Raw genomic sequence first — 22,968 nt, 5'->3', positions numbered from 1 at the left:
TACATTTTAGCTTGGGATAAGATTTTGCAATAATTTTGGGATAATTGCTATAGTATAGTAGTATTTCTACACATTTTCAACAAATCTCATCATAATATAAGCTTTTTTATGTCAATAAAGTAATTATAAACACAGGGGTGACCAGGGGTTTGTTTCACACTGCAAACTGCTGCGTTGCTTTTTAATATTTTAGTATTCTGTAGGCTCATAGCAGAAAGAATAATAATAATTCATATAATTTCTAAATATTAATAGGCCTAATGAAATTGTTGATGTATTTGTGATCAGTGCCTCTATTTAGCTAATAAACTGCTTCAGTTGTTAGTTTTCTTGTAATTATTGTTCTCATTTTTTTTTGTCATACCAGTAAAATCACACACGTAGTTCAAACTCTTTCTTAGGCAGATTGAAAACTCAATAATAGGATCAAACCAGCATTCACTTTAAAATATAAATTGTAATACTGTGTCACTCAGGGCAGTTATAGTGTATATACGTGTGTAAGATGCAGAAAAAACAACAGACAGAGGATATTCACAACAATTCAGTCTTAAGTAAACTCCCAGATCTAAGGAGAACATGTAACTACAGTGTTTGTTCAGAGTAGAGTCTGAAAGCATTCGGTTTTAAATGTGCAGTTTAATAGATTACTCACCACATGGTATTTGGTGTCCCCACTGATTAAATCCTGGCTCAGCATCACGTTAGCCACGACACAGCCCAGTGACCACATGTCAAGGGCCTCTGCTAGTGGGAGGCCCAGGAATACTTCTGGTGCTCTGTGGGTTGTAAAAGAAAATGTAGTTTTATAGCAATGCAATAACTATCTCTTCAAATGCAGTCATTAAATAAGTTCTTTCACATGCTTTCAGTAAAACACATTCATTTAATGTATTTAGGATACATTACCATTCTGCACAGAATACAGTTTCAATTCACTTAAAGGTATATTCAGTGATTTCACCCAAAAAACCTTAGGTTTCGTTTTTGCCTTGGGACCCAAACTTTCGTCCAATCAGGATAGAGAGTCAAAACCTAAGGTTTTTTGACCCCCAGGGGTTAACTGGGGACAGGGAGGAACTCCTTATATGGTCAGCACACTCTAAAGTAGAGAGGATTATCACAACAAAACAAAAAAATAAGTGATATTTGAATTAAGTGAAATCACTGAATATACCTTTAAAGTATGCTTACAGTAGGCTAAGCAGAGTTTCACTGGATAAAATTAGTCAGTTGAGAGAGCAAATCTATTAAATATAACAAACTACCTATTTATTAAGCTTACAATTACAAAAGTGTGAATCTGAACACTTTATTGTCAGACCATAAAAGTAAAATAAAGGTGAAACTCAGAGGTGAAAGAAGACCAAATAATGTGGGAGAATAGGCTACAGACATGACTTTATGAATATTTCATTTGTATCTCACTTGAAGATATAAACTGATGATATATGACCCGACTCACACATTACTGTTCACACTGCAATACATACACAACAAGCATCATGTTAAACTATAGGCTACTATACTACAATTCATTTTTTATCATTATTAGTTCCATTCATTTGCTGTACATATTCTTATAAGCATTCATATTTTGTCTTCTATGTGAGAGCATCTTCCTTTTATATAAAGTAAATCTGACTGTGATCATACAGTTGAGTCAAATGAACAGTCATATTTCACAATGTATCATATTTCACAATGTATCATATTTCACAATGTATTATTTAGAAACAGCTAAGTTAATTTAGTTTCATATGAATAGCTCTTTCATGGAACATGGGGCCAAATACCCCCCCCCCCCCCCCCCCATCAACAACTCACACCTTGGTAAAGGGGTTACCTGATTGGTCAGAGAGGGCACTAAGTACCCTGATTAGACTGCATATATAGTCAGTGTTTTCTCCAGAGCAGATCATCAGGTGGAAGCAGCAGCATCTTCACTAAGTACCCTGACTAGACTGCATATAGGCTATAGTGTGGGGTCAGTGTTTTCTTCAGAGCAGATCATCTGAATCTAGAGGTGGAAGCAGCAGCATCTTCACTAAGTACTCTGACTAGACTGCATATAGGCTATAGTGTGGGGTCAGTGTTTTCTTCAGAGCAGATCATCTGAATCTACAAAAAGCAGCAGGAGAAAGATCGAGGACTCAACAAACACACCATGACTACATTATTGACCAGGAGACAACAGGAGAGCAAAGGGTTAAAACTCAAAGTAGGAGGTCTGAAAAAGCATCGCTTTGAACCATACCAGCGCTCTTCAAGGACATGTACAGGTGAGGTTCAATGACCAATTTGCTCAACTGTGAGCTTAACCATAATTGTATTAGTATGGTCTCTGAGTCACCTATAGTAAATATATACTATCGATCAATGTCTCTATTCTGTAAGTCAAAATGCTAATGATATGATGATATTTATACATTTATTAGGTTCCAAGTGAGGATACATTGCTACATGCTAAATGTGGATTCAAAATGTCTCTTTTGTCATCTTCAGTCAAATTAGCAGTGATAACAGATATAAATATTTCTGAAGCAACTGCTAGTTAAACTAAAAGTGGAGATATATCTCAAAGATGCCAATGGTATGCCATTAAGGATTGAGGAGAACTCTGGTTGATTCTTCTATTTTCTATCATAATCCAATTGAGTCTAAATTCTCCGTCTGTCTCCTCTCTCTTTAGGTGGTTCCGTGGACAAACCCATCGGACACTCCAGCATGGCCAGCTCTGAACCAGAGTGGGACACGTACGAACCGGGCCTGTTCATCTCTGAAGACGTCCCGTCGCCAGCGGTCTACATTGACATCCTGACCACCAGCTCCCCCGTGCACTTTGACACAGAGTGGGGCACCGTCGAGCAGGACCTGTTCAAGTTTGTCATCGTCCCTTCCCCGGCGGTTTACGTCGAGATCCTGACCACCACGTACGCCCCCCAACAACACGCCATCGTGGCCTGCTCAGCCGTCCCTAATTCCCCGACGGCGATGTTGGGGAAAGTGACCAAAGTGACCACCAGCTCCTCCTCCCAACACTCTGATGGTCCGGGGTTGGATTCAGAGAGTTGCATAGCCGAGCAGGACATGCTGGATGGAGGCCAGTACATCGTCACAAGCTTCATGGAGGAAGGGAGCTACGGGATGGTGGCCAAAGCCGTCAACACGCGTACATGTGACATGGTGGCCATCAAGATAATAAAGAAACGCAAGAATTACGACGAAGTGGCAGAACACGAGGTAAGGCATTGCTTTGGGGACTTTTCCAAAAGAAACGTGTGTGCATCATTTGTTATATGATGCCGTGTCTAAATCTGTCTTCTTGTATTCCCAGAAGGCCATGTTGCAGAAGCTGAGAGTCCTGGACCCTGACACGTGTGGAATAGTGAGATTTCACGACAGCTTCGTCCACAACGGATTGAGATGCATGGTGTTTGAGTCTCTGGATGTCGACCTCCTGGAATTCGTGAACGGGAGAGATACTCGTCTGTCCATGACAGAGATGAGACCCATCATACAGCAGGTATGAGTTTGAAATGAGAAGTGATGACAACAATAATTGAGTTAAATGTCACAACTCCTTTGCTGCAGTGCACCTATTAATCATGCTCTTTTATCCTCGTCTTGCAGCTTGCCGTTACACTCCAGGCCCTGAAGGGAATTGGTCTGATCCATGCAGACATCAAACTGGAGAACATCATGCTGGTGAACCAACGAGAACAACCCCTCAGAGTCAAAGTAATTGACTTTGGTCTGGCTGTTCCTGTCTCTGAGACCAAGCGACGGGCGATCAAGCCCATTCTAGAGTACAGAGCACCAGAAGTATTCCTGGGCCTCCCACTCACAGAGGCCCTTGACATGTGGTCACTGGGCTGTGTCGTGGCTAACGTAATGCTGAGCCAGGATTTAATCAGTGGGGACACCAAATACGATGTGGTGAGTAATCTATTAAACTGCACATTTAAAACAGAATGCTTTCAGACTCTACTCTGAACAAACACTGTAGTTACATGTTCTCCTTAGATCTGGGAGTTTACTTAAGACTGAATTGTTGTGAATATCCTCTGTTTGTTTGTTTTTCTGCAGCTTCAATCCATCTTCTCGATGCTTGGTATTCCAGCACAATCTCTCCTGGATGCTGGACTAAAAACCTGCAGCTATTTCATCACAGACAACAATATGTGGAGATTTAAGGTATGACTGCCCCACACATACACACTTGGTGTAATAACTTCCTCTCTTATATTCAAATATCCTTTCTCATATTCATTCAAATCACTGAAACTAACTTTGGCTTTTGTTTTGTTTTTAAATAGAAACCAGAGGAGTATTTCGTAGGGAAAGAGTTTGAAGCAAAGGATGAAGACGAGGATGAGGATGATGAGAGCTCACTGGAAGAGGTGTTCGACTTCCTGCATGACGATGCTGACGAAACGTCTTGTGCCGTCTTCATGGACCTGTTGAATTGGATGCTTCACCTGGATCCAGAGGAGAGGATAACACCTGAGCAGGTGTTGGACCATCCCTTCATCACCACCAAGCCAAGTCCCACCTAGTCTCTCTCTCTCTCTCTCTCTCTCTCGACAGACGGTTGAATTAAACGGAAAAGAGGACGCTGTTTTTATTTTTTTACGATGGGTTCTCAGATTGAGTCCCACCAAACCACCTCGTATCAAGTCCACAAATAGTGTGGATCTTGAGGTGGTGTTTTTTTTGTGTGAAACAATTTGAACGCACAACAGACTCAATGGATAGATTACACTCCACTGCTGTTGCACTGCATGGTACTGTGTCTGTTAAGAGACTGAATCTGTATCTGCTGCTGCACATGTCTGACTCCTTGCAAAAGAAGCATTTCCAATTGTATTTATTATTCCCATGCACATTATGTATATTAGACATTTTATATTAGACATTGTGTTACGTCATGTTCACATCAGTGGCTGCATTCCAACTGAGAGAAGAAATTAGCACAATACATTTTGTAAATAATTGTTCTATTGATATGTGTTTTAAGTTGTAAACATGGTTGAAATAAAAGTGTTACCTTGAAATACATGCTGTGTACGTTCTTAAATATCCAGGTTTTAAAACATTTTTATATTTTCCTGAACTGACTGACATAATGTGGTCATTAGCAGGTGATCCATTCTATTTGATGATCAGTATCATCTTCTTCTATTCTATCCAAAGCCATGTGATTAACACCTTTAATCTCCTCATTTTAATGCATTGTCTATGATGAAAGCATCTGCCATCATCATTTAGCCAATTCACATTTGAACCCGGTGAAAGAATGCAGGTTTTCTTCATTATTTTGTATTCAAATTACGTTGAATGAAAGCTCAATCACAACCCATTGAAACTAATGTCACACTCCTGAGAGACCCACATTCCTTCAGACTAACTCTGCTGTTCACTGTGGACACATTACCATTCTGCACAGAATACTATTTCACTGCACACATCCCTCCTATGAGACAGATGGAGTATGAAAAATGATTATTAGTGAGGACCTATTATATGAAGAAAAGTGTTCCTTTAAATGTTGCCATAGTGTTTTCTTGGGGTTTAAATTCTTAGCTTTTTTTTCTTCTGCAAACTGTTAATTCAATCAATCCATGACCAGTCCAGCTGGTTTTCGTTGGTAGCCATTGATCAAGAATTGTGTTTACTAAACTATTAAACTGCCAGCACGCTCAGTGGTAGGCGGTGAATGATGATGATGATGATGAAGAGAAGAAAATTAATTAAACCTGAGAACAATGGGTTGGGTTAATTCATGCAAATATAGTAACTCTCCGCCCCCCAATAAGACAAGTTTCTCAACCAGTGGTCCGGGGACTCTCCAGTGGACATCGAGGAGGTTGCTGGTGCCAAATTTTACTATTGAAACTATAGTGTAAAATACAAAGTGTAGCATATACGGTTAAAGTTAAACATCTACAAGTCTGACACAATTAGAGAATGTTGACCCGATAAGTATATTGGGTCTTTGATTGATACAAGTATTTATTAACAGCTATTCAGAATGGGTTCATTTCACATGAAAGCACAACTCAATACAGAGACTGTTACTGACACCATAAAGCATTACACTGGTTTACAACAGGGTGCACCTTTTTTAATTCATCAGAACATGTCCACAAATATACACAGGCTCAATAAAATGAATATTGGATGAATGATGGCCCAGTAGAATGAAAACATTCTCCAGTGATTATGGCATATATACATGTGTTTAATACAACAACTGAAGCAGTTTTTATTTTCTAAATAGAGGCACTAATCACAAATACATCAACAATTCCATTAGGCCTATTATTATTTAGAAATCATATGAATTAATATTATTCTTTCGGCTATGAGCCTACAGAATACTAAAATATTAAAAAGCAACGCAGCAGTTTGCAGTGTGAAACAAACCCCTGGTCACCCCTGTGTTTATAATTACTTTATTGACATAAAAAAAGCTTATATTATGATGAGATTTGTTAAAAATGTGTAGAAATACTACTATACTATAGCAATTATCAATAATTGCAAAAGCTTATCCTAAGCTAAAATTCATATATGTCAATATATATGACATTTTCTGACAGCAGAGTACTACAGACGAAAAACAGTTTAAGTCCAAATTCTATTCTGAGCCCTCCACGAAAAAGACCCCTTACCCATCATGTATACATTATGGATAATTGTTTTTCCGTCTGTAGTAGGCTACTTTTATTCTTGTGGTTTTGTAAGTTGGATTTCCCAGCTAAGTTGTTAGTGCAACAGATCTGTATACACATCATTCCGATGTGGGGGATAATCATGTTATTTGTAGCTCTGCTGAAACTCCTCAAGGAACATTAAAATGGTCTCAGTCAGTTCAGTCGTGCATAATGTGGTCATTAGCAGGTGACCCATTCTATTTGATGATCAGCATCATCTTCTTCTATTCTATCCAAAACCAGACAACCATGTGATTAACACCTTTAATCTCCTCATTTTAATGCATTGTCTATGATGAAAGCATCAGCCATCATCATTTAGCCAATTCACATTTGAACCCGGTGAAATAATGCAGGTTTTCTTCATTATTTTGCATTCAAATTACTTTTAATGAAAGCTCAATCACAACCCATTGATACTAATGTCACACTCCTGAGAGACCCACATTCCTTCAGACTAACTCTGCTGTTCACTGTGGACACATTACCATTCTGCACAGAATGCTATTTCACAGTGAACCTGCTAATGACCACATTATGCACGACTGAACTGACTGAGACCATTTTAATGTTCCTTAAGGAGTTTCAGCAGAGCTACAAATAACATGATTATCCCCCACATCGGAATGATGTGTATGTATACAGATCTGTTGCACTAGCAACTGAGTTGTGAAATCCAACTTACAAAACCACAAGAATAAAAGTACTACAGACGGAAAAACAATTAAACAATTATCCATAATGTATAAATTATGTGATGAGTTTATTATAAACACAGGGGTGACCAGGGGTTTGTTTCACACTGAAAACTGCTGCGTTGCTTTTTAATATTTTAGTATTCTGTAGGCTCATAGCAGAAAGAATAATAATAATTCATATCATTTCTAAATAATAATAGGCCTAATGAAATTGTTGATGTATTTGTGATTAGTGCCTCTATTTAGCTAATAAAAAACTGCTGTTGTTAGTTTTCTTGTAATTATTGTTCTCATGTCATACCAGTAAAATCACACAAAAAACTCAATAATTGGATCAAACCAGCATTCACTTTAAAATATAAATTGCAATACTGTGTCACTCAGGGCAGTTATAGTGTATATACGTGTGTAAGATGCAGAAAAACCAACAGACAGAGGATATTCACAACAATTCAGTCTTAAGTAAACTCCCAGATCTAAGAAGAACATGTATAACTACAGTGTTTGTTCAGAGTAGAGTCTGAAAGCATTCTGTTTTAAATGTGCAGTTTAATAGATTACTCACCACGTGGTATTTGGTGTCCCCACTGATTAAATCCTGGCTCAGCATCACGTTAGCCACGACACAGCCCAGTGACCACATGTCAAGGGCCTCTGTTAGTGGGAGGCCCAGGAATACTTCTGGTGCTCTGTGGGTTGTAAAAGAAAATGAAGTTTTATAGCAATGCAATAACTATCTCTTCAAAAGCAGTCATTAAATGTTCTTTCACATGCTTTTTAATTTAATGTATTTAGGATACATTACCATTCTGCACAGAATACAGTTTCAATTTACTTAAAGTGTGCTTACAGTAAGCAGAGTTTCACTGGATAAAATTAGTCAGTTGAGAGAGCAAATCTATTAAATATAACGAACTACCTATTTATTAAGCTTACAATTACAAAAGTGTGAATCTGAACACTGTATTGTCAGACCACAAAAGTAAAATAAAGGTGAAACTCAGAGGTGAAAGAAGACAAAAACAAAATGATGTGGGAGAATAGGCTACAGACATATTTCATTTGTATCTCACTTGAAGATATAAACTGACTCACACATTACTGTTCACACTGCAATACACAACAAGCATCATGTGATACTATAGGCTACTATACTACAATTTTTTTTTATCATTATTAGTTCCATTCATTTGCTGTACATATTCTTATAAGCATTCATATTTTGTCTTCTATGTGAGACCATCAGACCAGAGCAGATCATCTGAATCTAGAGGTGGAAGCAGCAGCATCTTCACTAAGTACCCTGACTAGACTGCATATAGGCTATAGTGTGGGGTCAGTGTTTTCTTCAGAGCAGATCATCTGAATCTACAGAAAGCAAAATAGGAGGTCTGAAAAAGCATCGCTTTGAACTATACCAGCGCTCTACAATGACATGTACAGGTGAGGTTCAATGACCAAAGGAGAAAAAAACTACTTTTACTACTGCAAACATTTTCACACTCAACTGTGAGCATAACCATAATTGTATTAGTATGTTCTCAGAGTCATCTATAGTAAATATATACTATCGATGTCTCTATTCTGTAAGTCAAAATGCTAATGATATGATATTTATACATTTTATTAGGTTCCAAGTGAGGATACATTGCTAGATGCTAAATGTGGATTCAAAATGTCTCTTTTAAATTAGCAGTGATAACAGATAGCCTATAAAGATTTCTGAAGCAACTGCTAGTTAAACTAAAAGTGGAGATATATCTCAAAGATGCCAATGGTATGCCATTGAGGAGAACTCTGGTTGATTCTTCTATTTTGCATCATAATCCAATTGAGTCTAAATTCTCCGTCTGTCTCCTCTCTCTTTAGGTGGTTCCGTGGACAAAGCCATCGGACACTCCAGCATGTCCAGCTCTGAACCAGAGTGGAACACGTATGAGCCGGGCCTGTTCATCTCTGAAGACGTCCCGTCGCCAGCGGTCTACATTGACATCCTGACCACCAGCTCCCCCGTGCACTTTGACACAGAGTGGGGGACCGTCGAGCACGACCTGTTCAAGTTTGTCATCGTCCCTTCCCCGGCGGTTTACGTCGAGATCCTGACCACCACGTACGCCCCCCAACAACACGCCATCGTGTCCTGCTCAGCCGTCCCTGATTCCCAGACGGCGAGGTTGGGGAAAGTGACCACCAGCTCCTCCTCCCAACACTCTGATGGTCCGGGGTTGGATTCAGAGAGTTGCATAGCCGAGCAGGACATGCTGGACGGAGGCCAGTACATCGTCACAAGCTTCATGGAGGAAGGGAGCTACGGGATGGTGGCCAAAGCCGTCAACACGCGTACATGTGACATGGTGGCCATCAAGATAATAAAGAAACGCAAGAATTACGACGAAGTGGCAGAACACGAGGTAAGGCATTGCTTTGGGGACTTTTCAAAACAATGTGTGTGCATCATTTGTTATATGACGCCGTGTCTAAATCTGTCTTCTTGTATTCCCAGATGGCCATGTTGCAGAAGCTGAGAGTCCTGGACCCTGACACGTGTGGAATAGTGAGATTTCACGACAGCTTCGTCCACAACGGATTGAGATGCATGGTGTTTGAGTCTCTGGATGTCGACCTCCTGGAATTCGTGAATGGGAGAGATACTCGTCTGTCCATGACGGAGATGAGACCCATCGTACAGCAGGTATGAGTTTGAAATGAGAAGTGATGACAACAATATTGAGTTAAATGTCACAACTCCTTTATTGCAGTGCACCTATTAATCATGCTCTTTATTCTCGTCTTGCAGCTTGCCGTTACACTCCAGGCCCTGAAGGGAATCGGTCTGATCCATGCAGACATCAAACTGGAGAACATCATGCTGGTGAACCAACGAGAACAACCCCTCAGAGTCAAAGTAATTGACTTTGGTCTGGCCGTTCCTGTCTCTGAGACCAAGCGACGGGCGATCAAGCCCATTCTGGAGTACAGAGCACCAGAAGTATTCCTGGGCCTCCCACTCACAGAGGCCCTTGACATGTGGTCACTGGGCTGTGTCGTGGCTAACGTGATGCTGAGCAAGGATTTAATCAGTGGGGACACCAAATATGATGTGGTGAGTAATCTATTAAACTGCACATTTAAAACTGAATGCTTTCAGACTCTACTCTGAACAAACACTGTAGTTATATGTTCTTCTTCTGGGAGTTTACTTAAGACTGAATTGTTGTGAATATCCTCTGTTTGTTTGTTTTTCTGCAGCTTCAATCCATCTTCTTGATGCTTGGTATTCCAGCACAATCTCTCCTGGATGCTGGACTAAAAACCTGCAGCTATTTCATCACAGACAACAATATGTGGAGATTTAAGGTATGACTGCCCCACACACACACACTTGGTGTAATAACTTCCTCTCTTATATTCAAATATCCTTTCTCATATTCATTCAAATCACCGAAACTAACTTTGGCTTTTGTTTTGTTTTTAAATAGAAACCAGAGGAGTATTTCGTAGGGGAAGAGGTTGAAGCAGAGGATGAGGATGATGAGAGCTCACTGGAAGAGGTGTTCGACTTCAGGGAATATTTCGTAGGCGAAGAGGTTGAAGCAGAGGATGAAGAGGAGGATGAGAGCTCACTGGAAGAGGTGTTCGACTTCCTGCACGACGATGCTGACGAAACGTATTGTGCCGTCTTCATGGGCCTGTTGAAACGGATGCTTCACCTGGATCCAGAGGAGAGGATAACACCTGAGCAGGTGTTGGACCATCCCTTCATCACCACCAAGCCAAGTCCCACCTAGTCTCTCTCTCTCTCTCTCTCTCTCTCTCTTTTTATTTTTTTAAGATGGGTTCTCAGATTGAGTCCCACCAAACCACCTCTTATCAAGTCCACAAATAGTGTGGATCTTGAGGTGGTGTTTTTTTTTGTGTGAAACAATTTGAACGCACAACAGACTCAATGGATAGATTACACTCCACTGCTGTTGCACTGCATGGTACTGTGTCTGTTAAGAGACTGAATCTGTATCTGCTGCTGCAAATGTTCGACTCCTTGCAAAATAAGCATTTCCAATTGTATTTATTATTCCCATGCACATTATGTATATTAGACATTTTATATTAGACATTGTGTTACGTCATGTTCACATCATTGGCTGCATTCCAAGAGATTAGCACAATACATTTTGTAAATAATTGTTCTATTGATATGTGTTTTAAGTTAAGTAAACATTGTTGAAATAAAAAATAAATGCTGTGTACGTTCTTAAATATCCAGGTTTTAAAACATTTTTATATTTTCCTGAACTGACTAATGACCACATAATGTGATCATTAGCAGGTGATCTATTCTATTTGATGATCAGTATCATCTTCTTCTATTCTATCCAAAGCCAGACAACCAAATATGTGATTAACACCTTTAATCTCCTCATTTTAATGCATTGTCTATGATGAAAGCATCAGCGATCATCATTTAGCCAATTCACATTTGAACCCGGTGAAAGAATGCAGGTTTTCTTCATTATTTTGCATTCAAATTACTTGAAATGAAAGCTCAATCACAACCCATTGAAACTAATGTCACACTCCTGAGAGACCCACATTCCTTCAGATTAACTCTGCTGTTCTAACCATTCTGCACAGAATACTGATACTATATGCTATGTAATCCATGAACATTAATGGTTTCATCATTAATAAAGGTGTGATTTTGTCACCATTTGTGATCAGTGTGGACAACACTTCTCTAGAATGTTGAGCCTTAAAATCCACCAGAGATGTCATACTGGAGAGAAACCCTATAGATCTGATCAGTGTGGACAACACTACTGTCAAATATCCAACCTTAAAAGACAACAGAAATCTCACACTGGAGAGAAACCCTATGGATGTGATCAGTGTGGATACCACTTCTTCACCAGAGCTGGTTCTATGTTACTGAAATAATGTAAAGAAATCCTCTTAATGTAAGTTGGATGTCCCAACTCAGTTGCTAGTGCAACAGATCTGTATACACATCATTCCGATGTGATTTGTAGCTCTGCTGAAACTCCTCAAGGAACATTAAAATGGTCTCAGTCAGTTCAGTCGTGCATAATGTGTTAGGTGATCTATTCCATTTGATGATCAGCATCATCTTCTTCTATTATATAAAAAGTTGATTCAAATGAAAAGTAATATTTCACAATCTATCATATTTCACAATGTATTATTTAGAAGTTAAGTTAATTTTGTTAATGAATAGATGAGTGAGCTCTTTCATGGAACATGGGGCCAAATACCCCCCCCCCCCCCCCCCCATCAACAACTCACACCTTGGTAAAGGGGTTACCTGATTGGTCAGAGAGGGCCCTAAGTACCCTGACTAGACTGCATGTATAGTCAGTGTTTTCTCCAGAGCAGATCATCTGAATCTAGAGGTGGAAGCAGCAGCATCTTCACTAAGTACCCTGACTAGACTGCATATATGCTATAGTGTGGGGTCAGTGTTTTCTTCAGAGCAGATCATCTGAATCTACAAAAAGCAGCAGGAGAAAGATTGAGGACTCAACAAACACACCATGACTACATTGATGACCAGGAGACAACAGGAGAGCAAAGGATTAAAACTCAAAGTAGGTCTGAAAAAGCATCGCTTTGAACCATACCAGCGCTCTTCAAGGACATGTACAGGTAAGGATAAATGACCACACAGTACACTTCTCGTCTTATCTTGAATTGTGAAACTATTAGCCTGCTAGTCAAACTTGTACATAATATCATCGTAGCTTGATTAATAATTCCTTGTTATGAACTGTGTTAGTGATACAATTAATGTGTAACTAGGCTCATGTATTTGTTGAGCCCAGCGTATCAATCACATATTTAATAGTTCCCAGCTTTAATTGATCATGTTTGGGGAGTATTATTCTGTGTATGATATTCCATGAGTCACTCACAAGGGTCTAAAATTATCTCTCTTCTCTCTCTGTAGGTGCTCAGAAGAAGCAGTTGCCTTTTCAAAAACCTTCCGTGGGCAAATCCACCCTAATGGCCGACGTCCTGACTACGATCGTCCCCCAACACTCCAGCATGTCCTTCCCCACTAGCTCTGATCCAGAGTGGGACAGATTTGAGCAGGACGTCCCTATCGATGTCCAGGAACCAGAGGAGTATTACACAGTGCAGGAGTTCAAGGCAGAAGATGAAAACCTCTTCTTCGGCGGGAAGACTGAATATGATGTGGTGAGTACTGTGCTGATGCACTGCACATTACTACATGCATTCTGACTGTACTCTCTTTCATCCATAGTTATATCCTAACACTGTTAATGAAATATTCTCAATATGTGAAATATCCTGTGTTTTTTCTACAGGTTCAATCCATACTCTTGACGCTAGGTATGCCAGAGCAATCCCTCTTGGACGTCCAGTCCCCGACACCACTGGTCATTGTGATCTCCAGCTCCTCCCAACACTCGGACGGTCCAGAGAGTTACATGGTGTCTGAGATGGACCTGCTGGACAGAGGCCAGTACCTGGTCCAGAGCATCATTGGGGAAGGAAGCTTTGGGACGGTGGCCAAAGCCATCAGCACGTTCACCGGTGACACCGTGGCCATCAAGATATTGAAGAATCACCACGATCACGATGAATTGGCAGCATGTGAGGTAAGCAAATAAGCAATATCATTGTTCTTGAATATTTTAATATTTGGCTCTTTGGCTTATCATTAAGTTATCTAATCTAAATCTTTCTTGTGTTCCTAGATGGTCGTGTTGCAAATGATGAAAGTCCTGGATCCTGACACGTGTGGAACAGTGAGATTTTACGACAGCTTCGTGCATAAAGGATTGAGATGCATGGTGTTTGAGTCTCTGGATGTTAATCTCCTGGAATTCTTGAACGAGAGACAAGTCCCTATGTCCATGATGGAGACGAGATGCATCATACAGCAGGTATGGCTTTGACAATTACATTTTAAAGTGATGGCAACATTTTTTCAAAGATACTGAGTTACATTTCTGATCATGCTCTTTATTCTTGTCTTGCAGCTTGCCATTGCACTCCAGGCCCTGAAGGGAATCGGCCTGATCCATACAGACATCAAACTAGACAACATCATGCTGGTGAACCAACGAGAACAACCCCTCAGAGTCAAAGTCATTGACTTTGGTCTGGCCGTTCCTGTCTCTGAGACCAAGCGACGGAGCATCAGACCGCCTCTTGAGTATAGGTGAGTTCTATTGAGCTGTTATTTCATTCATCATTGCCTTATTATCTGCTTCACTGAAAGCTCAATGCAAGCAAATAATAAAAGGGTGCCATTGAGAACTTGAAAAAACTTTAAAGTTGCTAACGCTATCCTTTTTTCTTTTACAACCCACAGATCACCAGAACTCTTCCTGGGTCTCCCGATCACAGAGGCACTTGACATGTGGTCACTGGGCTGTATGGTGGTTCATGGGATGATGTTCCGTGATCTCTTCGGCGGAAGGACTGAATATGATGTGGTGAGTACTGTGCTGATGCACTGCACATTACTACATGCATTCTGACTGTACTCTCTAATCCATAGTTGAAATATTCTCAATATGTGAAATATCCTGTGTTTTTTCCACAGGTTCAATCCATACTCTTGACGCTTGGTATGCCAGAGCAATCCCTCTTGGATGCTGGACAAACAACCTGCAGGTTTTTCATTCAGGACGACGATACATGGAGACTTAAGGTATGACTGCAACTAATACTGGAGTAATAACACCATCTCTGAAATGTAGTAAGTACAGGCTATCTTTGCACGTCATTCAATCAGGTCACTAAAAATGTTTTGTTTTTGTGTTTTCCAGGAACCAGAGGAGTATTACACAGTGCAGGAGTTCAAGGCAGAAGATGAAAACCTCTTCTTCGGCGGGAAGACTGAATATGATTTGGTGAGTACTGTGCTGATGCACTGCACATTACTACATGCATTCTGATCGTCTCTTTAATCCATAGTTATAGCCTAACACTGTTAATGAAATATTCTCAATATGTGAAATATCCTGTGTTTTTTCTACAGGTTCAATCCATACTCTTGACGCTTGGTATGCCAGAGCAATCCCTCTTGGATGCTGGACAAACAGTGCAGGAGTTCAAGGCAGAAGATGAAAACCTCTTCTTGGATGAGACCTGCTCACTGGCAGAAGTGCTCTCCTCCCTACGTTACGATGCCGATGAAACATCTTGTGACGTCTTCATGGACCTGTTGAAACGAATGCTTCATCTGGATCCAGAGGAGAGGATAACACCTGACCAGGTGTTGGACCATCCCTTCATCACCATGTCTCACCTATGACCGTCTTCAACTGAAACTGAGATCATGTGTGACCCATGGTGTGTACCATTTGTGATCACTGTACTCTTAGTAGATATACTGTATATTCTTTAAGCACACTGCAATATAACTGACTGTTACTAAATGACTATATATTATACACACTGCTGCTGCAGTGCTGCTAAGAGATGCTATCCGTTATGTATACACTTACATGTGTGATATTATCTGCTGCTAAGTGTTGTCTCTCACCTGCACAACAGACTGTGATTCTATATTATGCTGCTGTTCATTTCTGCTGCAACTGTTTCTCTGGTTGGAGATGAGGCATTTCTGTCTCCTTTTATTCAGATTATTATTGTTTTACATTTTATATTTGACATTGCACTTTGACATCGCAAGATGTATGCACTCTCTATCCTACTCTGATCATGTTCGCAATTGGCCAATTCCCACTTAATTAGCACACATTTTTGTATATAGGCCTAATGTATTTTATAGTGATATATGTGGTAAGCACATGTGAGCAATTTTTTTAATAAAAACCTGTGAACGAAAAATTGTGTCATCAATTCTTAAATTGTAGAGCCCATGGGCCTTCTTCTCTTCATAGTACTGGTCAATTATATTATGAACAAATTATTATCACATTATGAAAGAGTAATAATTATGTTGGTGAAATGGGTATGGAGAAGTGGGAAGATCTCTGTTACTGAACAAACAATATAACAATGATTACTAGAGATATTTTAAGAAAGAAAACATATCACATGTTACAGCACCTTTAACATTTCACAAAGGATAATGATAATACGTTCTCTGTAATGGACCCATTTTCTGTAGTTCTGTTGAGTCAAAGGTGTAAAATGGTCTCAGTTCATCAATAATATGATCATTAACAGGTGATCTGTCCAATGACAGACAACCAGTGACCATTAACCGCAGTTTAACCTCTGCATTTGAATGCATTGTCTATATTGAATGAATCATCAGCCATCATCATTTAGCATGTTTACATTTTAACCGGTTTTGGAAAACTGTTTTTCTTGTTGTTTCTTCACCAGAGCTGGTTCTATGTTAATGAAATAATGTAAATAAATCCTCTTAATTGCTCTGCTGCAGTAACACTCCATTAATATCCACTTATTCAATATTTTTAGACTGTACATATATTATCCAGATACTCTATATTGGATATAGATGGATTAATATATTAAATATGAAGATTACAAAGCAATCTCACAGTTTATTTCTAGAATGTTGCATAGAGCAAGACCTGGGGGAGGAGTCAGAGAGGGGTGGATCACATGCAGCAGTTTCTTAGGTTGTGATTGGATGCTGATGATTCAATTGTTCTCCTCTTTGGCCAATCAACACGAAGCAGTTAGTGGTTCCACCTCAGACTCTCTAGTATAAGAAGAGTTTGTAGTTGTCAGTTCTCCACAACTCCTCCAGGATATCATCATCAATCATCAATCATCAATCATTTCTGATCAGATCTGACTGTGGACTCCAGACTTCAGCTGAAGATGAACTCTACCAATGCCACCATGAACAGTTCTGCTCAACAGGGAGGACCCAATGATCACCAAGACCTCTGTAAGTTACTTACTGTGTTTATATGGATATACAGCATGCCATAAGGATGTATTTTTATCTAGTTATTTGTTTGTTTTGATTTATTTTAGCATTGAGTACCTGTTTATGTATTTTCTAACTATTGTATAATCAAATTATAAATGGATGCTAAATTGATAATTGGGTATATTAACTCCACACTATTTTAAGTCCAGGGATGCCTCTAAACAACATTTCCTTTGTCTTTGTTTCCAATTCAGTGTTGCATCATCAGTCTGGTTTCCATGTTCTACCAGGGGTGAATGAACAAAGAAGCTTGGCTAAGCAAAAATGCCACTGCTGTGATCAGTGTGGACAACACTTTTCTGCAATGGGAAACCTTAAAATACACCGGAGAATTCACACTGGAGAGAAACCCTATGGATGTGATCAGTGTGGACAACAGTTCTCTCAGTTGTCTGACCTTAAAAAACACCAGCTAATTCACACTGGAGAGAAACCCTATGGATGTGATCAGTGTGGACAACACTTCTCTCAAATGTCCAACCTTAAAAAACACCAGCTACTTCACACTGGAGAGAAACCCTATGGATGTGATCAGTGTGGACAACACTTCTCTACAATGGGAAATCTTAAAACACACCAGAGAATTCACACTGGAGAGAAACCCTATGGATGTGATCAATGTGGACAACACTTCTCTACAATGTCAAGCCTTAAAACACACCAGAAAATTCATACTGTAGAGAAACCCAAATAATTGTGATATGTGAGGAAAAGCTTTTAGTAATTACACAGGGTTCACAGGGTTGTACACACTGAATTTAAACTGTTCCCTTGTGGAACGAGCATAATGATCAAGAATAATATGATGGCAATGAAACTAATTTGTTGATTCATTCTATATTAGACTGGTCAGTTATATTATTGACACATTTCACATTATGAAAGGATAACACTTATGCTACTGAAATGGGTATGTAGAAGTGGGAAGATCTCTGTTATTGAACAAACAATATAACAATGATTACTAGAGCTATTTTAACTCAGTTCATCCATAATGTGATCATTAGGCTACAGTTGATCTGTCCAATGACAGACAACCAGTGACCATTAACACGTTTATCTCTGCATTTGAATGCATTGTCTACAGTGACTGAAGCACCAGCCATCATCATTTAGCCGTTTACATTTTAACCAGTGGGAAGAATGTGAGTTTTACATTTTATATTTGACATTGCACTTTGACATTGCAAGATGTATCTCTTTCCTACTCCGATCATGTTCTCAAATGGCCAATTTTCACTTAATTAGCACACGTTTTTTGTATATAGGTCTAATGTATTTTATAGTGATGTATGTGGTAAGCACATGTGAGCATTTTTTTAAATTAAAAACCTGTGAAAGAAATATTGTGTTATAAGTTATTATACTGTAGAGCCCATGGGCCTTCTTCTCTTCATAGTACTGGTCAATTAGGCCTATATTATGAACAAATTTCACATTATGAAAGAGTAATAATTATGTTACTGAAATGGGTATGGAGACGTGGGAAGATCTCTGTTACTGAACAAACAATATAACAATGATTACTAGAGCTATTTTAACAAAACATAAACCATGTTACAAGTTACAGCACCTTTAACATTTCACAAAGGATAATAATAATATGTTCTGTGTGATTAACCTATTTCTGTAGTTCTGTTGAAACTCAGAGTCAAAGAGGTGTAAAATGGTCTCAGTTCATCCATAATGTGATCATTAACAGGTGATCTGTCCAATGCAAGACAACCAGTGACCATTAGCAGGTTTAATCTCTGCATTTGAATTCATTGTCTACAGTGAATGAATCATCAGCCATCATCACTTAGCCTGTTTACATTTTAACCTGTCGGAAGAATGTGAGTTTTCTTAATTATTTAGCATTTTAATTGAATAAAGAGCAACACAACCTAAACAATGACTTAAAGACTTAAAGTTGTCCAGGTTTACACAAATACAGTTGTTGCTGTTATTGTGTCTCTGTTGTTAAAAATAATGTAATGATGGATATAGGATATGATTATTATACGGATGATGACTTATCCTGATCATGAATTAATAATGCCTTACACTATGGACCCATGGCGTACACATTACACAATGGGATTTCACTGTAAATATAGATAAGCAATTAAATGAGAACAATAGAGTGCAATTTGCTATGAAACTTTGAGGATTTGACAATATACTAATTTGCTATTAGGCCTTGACCAGTCCTGTACAGAAACCCCACCACTGTCTTCTAAAGTCTAATTGAACTTACATTGCAACTTAATGAAATAAAAAATATAAAAGGTACAGGGTGTGCAGTAGTATTCTTGTAAAAGACAAGTTGTGAAGGCTTGTGTACTATTTATGAAGACTGTTTGCAATACTATAGGGGGTGGGTGGCAGTTTGTGGTTTGAAAATAATAGTTTTTCTTGTTGTTTCTTCACCAGAGCTGGTTCTATGTTAATGAAATAATGTAAAGAAATCCTCTTAATGGCTCTGCTGCAGTAACAATTAATTAATATCCACTTATTCAATTAGACTGTACATATATTATGTATGTATGGGGAGGGACATATCACACGAGAGCCTCTTCCATGGGGTTCTCGAAGACATGTCGGTCTCCATCCAGCAGGCAGAGACCTCCACCAAGACGATGAAGGCTCTTCAGCCACTGGCTGCCAAGGCTCCACCGGGCCGCGGCAGGGGCAAGCGTGCCCCATGGAAGCCCAGGACGTCCAGCAAGGACCCACCCGGGCCCCCGAGGGACTACTCCGGAGACAGACAGCGTCAACCGCAGGGTCCACGCACCGACCGTCGCCGCTCCCCCCGCCCTACAAGCCCAGAGGAGGAGCGTCCAGGGGCCGAGGCGCTGGGAAGCGGAAGTGACCCGCATGGCAGGTCCCAGAGGGGGGTCCTAGCCTCACCCCCCCGATTTCTCCCACAGAGTTCGAGGCCGGAGGCAGTGGTCACGGACCTCGCCTCCGAGCCGGCGTCAAAGCGCTTGAGGACGAGTGTGCAGACTGCCACGGGCAGCAGTGTACACACGTACCAAAATGTTGTTATGTGCAATTCACAAAGTGTCAATGTTTTTGCTTTAATAAAGTGTCAAAAAAACAAAAAAACACAAAAAACAACACAACGAACTCTGAAGGGCACAAGCCCAGCCATGGGAGAGATAACCCATACTGTAACAGCACAAGCTGTTACAGGCCGGGACCACCACGCCAAAATATTTCTTCACTACCCGAAGAATCCACTAGAGGGAGACATTCCACACAAGGTGAGTTTTCCCCTAGGCAAACCGTCTCAAGGTACCCACAGGCCACAGAGAGACACCACTATACAGGCGGGTTTCCCCCCACACACGGGGAACCCCCTGTCACGTCATCTGTCAAAGTGGCGAGAGTGCGGAGCATCATCATGGATCATGCGCACTATAGCGACCGGATACAGGCTCCAGTTCGTGTCGAAACCGCCCACCTTCGAGAGGATCTTATTCTCTCAAGCGAGGGGACAGGAAGCAGGCATTTTACAAGAGGAAATCAGATCCCTCCTGCAAAAAGGTGCCATCACGGAGGTTTCTCACAACCAGGCAATGAACGGGTTTTACTCCCGTTACTTCCTGGTGAAAAAGAAGGGGGGGGGGGCTCCGACCCATATTGGATCTCAGAGCTCTCAACCGCTATCTGAAAACCTTCCGCTTCAAAATGTTGACGCCACCAGTCCTACTGCGATCAATCCGCAGAGGGGACTGGTTCACGTCAATAGACTTACAGGACGCATACTTTCACGTTCCAATATACCCACCGCACAGAAAATTTCTGCGCTTCGGGTTCGAGGGGAAAGTATACGAATACACGGTACTTCCCTTCGGAATGTCCCTGAGTCCGAGAGTCTTTGTGAAATGTACAGCAGCGGCGATAGCCCCACTGCGACAACAGGGTCTTCGTCTAGCAACCTACATAGACGATTGGATCCTATCCGCAGACTCTCAACAAGAGGCGCTGTCACACACACACACAGTGCTCAGCCACCTCCGCTCTCTCGGATTTCAAATCAATTACGAGAAGAGCATGTTAACGCCGACACAGTCAATAGACTTCATCGGTATAACGCTAGACTCAGTCTCTTACAGAGCTCGCCTGAGTCGAGAGAGATTAGACGCGATGATACAATCGGCAACGTCTTTCAAGAAAGGACGCTCGATTCCTTTCCACATATGTCTCAGGATGGCGGGGCTAATGGCTTCCTCAATCCATTTAATCCGCCTGGCCAGGCTACACATGAGACCATTCCAGCTATGGATGAACTCTCTGCGTGTACCTATGTACTGTCGCCACCAACGGGTAGAAGTGACGTCACACTGCATACTAGCCCTACAATGGTGGATAAACAGACGGATCCTTTCAGAAGGAGTCCCCATGGGGAGACCTCTGATCAGGAAAGTGGTCACCACAGACGCAAGCATGACAGGCTGGGGAGCCACGCTGGAGGGTGCCACAACCAGGGGGGTGTGGTCAGAGCACCTACGCTCCTCCCACATCAACTATTTGGAACTGATGGCGGTTTTCCTCGCTCTGAGGCAATTCGAACCGCTCATACAGGGTTGTCACGTGCTGGTGAGAACAGACAACACAACGACGATGTGTTACATAAACAAACAAGGCGGTCTCAGGTCCCCCCGTCTTCATCAGTTAGCTCGAGAGCTCATTCTATGGAGCGACTCTCGGCTTCTGTCCATCACAGCATGTCACGTCCCCGGTATTCTGAACACAGGAGCAGACCTGTTGTCCAGAGGACCTCTCCGCTACTCAGACTGGTCTCTACACCCACAGGTGGTCACACAGATCTGGAGCAAGTACGGGACACCCGAAGCGGACCTATTCGCCACAGAAGGGAACACGACGTGCCCCCTCTTCTTCTCGATAGAGGGGCCATCGACGCTGGGACTAGACGCCCTGTCACACCGATGGCCCAAAGGCCTACTCTACGCATTTCCCCCACTGACCCTCATTCCCCCCACTCTGGACAGAGTGAGGACTCAGGGTCTGACAATGCTACTAGTAGCCCCAGCCTGGGGGGTCTGGAGGTCGGAGATAACTCACCTCCTCTACGACCAACCGTGGCAACTCCCTCTACGAGTGGATCTCCTCACTCAAGCAGGTCGGGAGATTTTTCACCCTCGCCCCCAGGACCTAGACCTATGGGTTTGGCCCGTGAGAGGGTGATGTTGTCCGACGTAGGCCTCCCTCCGAATGTCATAGCCACAATTCAGAGGGCAAGGGCTCCATCAACAAGGGCCCGCTATGACACAGCATGGCACGTCTTTGAGCAGTGGTGCTCAACACGGCCTACCCAAGTGGTCCCCTACCAAGCGTCAGTAGTGGACATTTTGACCTTCCTACAAGAGTTCCTAGACAGGGGACTAGGTCTCTCCTCGGTCAAAAACAACTTGGCAGCAATCTCAGTCTGCCATGTGGGGTTCGAAAACGAGACGGTATGGAAACACCCTCTAGTTAGGCAGTTCGTTAAGGGCGTACGAAGGGAACACAGGGTCAACAGATCCCTGGTCCCCTCCTGGGATCTAACCCTAGTCCTGGAGGCCTTAACCAAGGATCCCTTCGAACCACTGACGACAGTTAGTTTGAAGAACCT

The sequence above is a fragment of the Protomyctophum parallelum genome, assembly GCF_964188405.1.
Source record: "Protomyctophum parallelum genome assembly, chromosome: 18".
Classification (NCBI taxonomy): domain Eukaryota; kingdom Metazoa; phylum Chordata; class Actinopteri; order Myctophiformes; family Myctophidae; genus Protomyctophum; species Protomyctophum parallelum.
This window is presented reverse-complemented; position numbering follows the sequence as displayed.